Source organism: Geospiza fortis, unplaced genomic scaffold (genome assembly GCF_000277835.1).
Source record: "Geospiza fortis unplaced genomic scaffold, GeoFor_1.0 scaffold41, whole genome shotgun sequence".
Lineage (NCBI taxonomy): Eukaryota > Metazoa > Chordata > Aves > Passeriformes > Thraupidae > Geospiza > Geospiza fortis.
In genome coordinates this window covers 2140815-2143513 of record NW_005054299.1, presented here as the reverse complement: position 1 = coordinate 2143513, position 2699 = coordinate 2140815, and the positions used below count along the sequence as shown (strand labels likewise).

General features: G+C 41.1%; 1 protein-coding gene across 2 annotated transcripts in view; it reads right to left on the bottom strand.

Moving 5' to 3' along the window:
- ESRRG (estrogen related receptor gamma) overlaps positions 1-1843 on the bottom strand; it is a 338080-nt gene extending 336237 nt beyond the window's left edge. The window contains exons 1-2 of one of the 2 annotated variants that reach the window (XM_031059383.1): positions 1792-1822; positions 1512-1546 (exon numbers count right to left, since the gene is read on the bottom strand). The gene's annotated coding sequence lies outside the window, so the exon portion shown is untranslated. Of the gene's footprint in view, positions 1-1511; positions 1547-1791 lie in introns of both variants that reach the window. The other variant, XM_031059386.1, reaches the window with a different exon arrangement.
- Positions 1844-2699: the final 856 nt, after the last annotated feature.

The following is a 2699-nucleotide window of genomic DNA, read 5'->3' as shown; positions in this document are numbered from 1 at the left end:
CAGGAATGCGAGTCCTGCCCACTTGGCCAGCCTTGGACTGACCTTTAGTCGCAACAGGGAACAGGAGTTTTGTTAGCGAACACAGAGTTCTGGTCTACACATTTTTTAAATTGATTCTTTTATTGATGTGAAGTGCCCAGATGCCCTCACGACAGTCACTAATATAGATTTTGAAAATAAAATTAATTATGGGCCAGTCTGGACCACCTTTACTGTCACCATGTAGTACCCTTTTCTACAAGTAACAATGCTATCAACCAGCGAGCATGAGTGGAGTGTCTGAGGAGTATTTCATTACATCCCAAAACACCTGACCATGGAGGTCAAGATCACTGTCACCTCTCTATGCGTACACACACACACACACACACACACACTCCTCCCTCTCCTCTCCTACCTTCCAAAAGGGGAGCCGAAGCACAGAAAAATGAACTGGCCAAAGGCAGTGTCAGAGCTGCGCCGCTCCGCGCTCCGTCCATCCGGAGCACGGCACAGGGAGCATGGCACAGGCAGAGCCTGAGCGGGAGCAGAGCAGCCTGGCATGCAGGCTAATCTGAATTACCCTCATCCAGCCCTCCAAATGGTTCCTCATTAGCTGCGGGTTAATGGAGTCCCAGTGAGTAGTGTTATTTTCATCCCCTGCCTACTGAATACAAAATTCATTTGCAAATATCCTGTAAAATACTGCAAAGCAAGCCAAAGAGATATGACAACATAAGAGGCATACTATTTATGGAATGCACTTACCGTCATTTAGAAAAGGAAGCTGACATGAGCAACAGCCTAAATTTAGCAACACATTTAGTTTTTATTCACTAGTCACAATGACAACATTTCAGAAGGCTACCGCACACCTTGTGCGCCGAAAGGTTCCACTGAAATCAAGACAGACTTTGATCTGAAAGGAATTTGGGATCGGCTCCTTAATGAATACAACACTGAGTTAAATTAAGGCAATCACCATCTTGACTTTCTATTCCAAGTAGATATAAAATTACATTGATTGCAGGAAATGGTGGCATTCAAACAATATTGCAATGGCCAAAGCCTGAAAGCTAAATTCATTGTCAAGCTAAACTAGGCTTTCAGAGGGTACCATTGATTTGAGGCAAAAAAGCATCTGCAAACCACATTTTTTCAATTAATAGTGTAAAAGGCACAGAGTAAGAAATGAAAAACACAGGTCAATATTCCACATGCCACTCAAAGAAGCAGAGTCGGCATGAAGATACTATGCATATACATACACATGTATGTGTATATATGTGTGTGTGTGTGTATGTGAGAGAGTGCATGTATGTGTTTTGGGCTTTTTTAGTTTTTTTTTAAGGCAGCCTGTACTACAAAAGCCAAATTTGAGATCCAGAGAGGCACACTGCATCTCTAAACAGCCTGACAATGCTCTTTTACCCATACTATCTTTACTTCAAAAGTAATTTCAAATCAACAGCACACAAAGTTAAACCTAGTTCTTTTGAAAACTCAGAAAAAGAATTAATTCGAACCCTTACCTTTGGCACCTTAAAGACTTTTGGCCATGACTTACCTGTATAAATAGAAAGAACTAATTTACTACAGAAATGCCCATGGGCAAACATGTTCTGGCTAATGAAGTGTTCAGCTTTTGCATGATTAACCAGCTGGTGGGGGTGGTGTAAAAATCACAGGGCATAAAATAATAAGAAAAATTGATTAGCAGCTCTCTTTTAAAGCACTCTATGAAAAATTTCCTTATTTTTGCTGAGCAGTTTGGAAAGTGACTGTACAGAAAGATAGACTTAAATGACTTACCAAGGAGTCAGGCAGAGACTGCACCAGGCACTCACTCCTCCAAGACCTGCATCGCAGAGAGGTTCAAGTGAAAAGCAAGATACCAACCAGCACCATGGCTGGATTACTTATACAACAGGTCCTGCCACTAGTCATAAGGGTCATTTTCTACTATATTGCAAAAGACATTATATAAAGTTAAAACCATGATTATGCCTTGACTCAGTTCAGCTTCTACCCCAACGCTCTACACTTGAACACCTGAGCTGGCTACAGCTATTCCCGCGAGCCAATTTAAGAAACGCCACCATATGAGCCCCGGGATTCACATACTACTTAGAAATAATGCACATATTTAGGTGATGCCACACAAAAAAGATGGGGTTTGCATTTACTAGGGACAAAAATCCTCTTGCCCTTCTCACCCTGTACAAGGGGTTCCTTACAAGCTCACATGCTCTGCCCTCAAAATAGGACCTAATTAGTGTACAAATATTTGGTGGACAGGTCACGAAAATAAATTTATCATTAACTCTCCCCTAAACCAAGGCAGGTTATCCTGGAGCAGTTTCACTTCATACACATTTGCTCTGGGCAACCCTTCAGCTCAGGTACAACTGGCACATAAGTTTCTTTAAGAAGAAAACCCACATATTTTTACAGCATGGAATTACTGAAGAAACATGAAAAAGCTGCTCACATAAAACATACGTACCAGGAATAAAAAATAAAAGCAAAAATTTAAGTTACAGATAATTTGCAATAGGCCATTGTAATACTCAGAGTCCCTCTTTAAGGTCATTACTTCTATGGAAAATGCATGTTTTACAAATATTTATGGACTTTCAAAGACCTGTTTACAGCTATGTACCATGGGAGACGCAGGCAAAGGATTTGCATCTCAGGGATTTGCAATGTGTTCCAGCCCT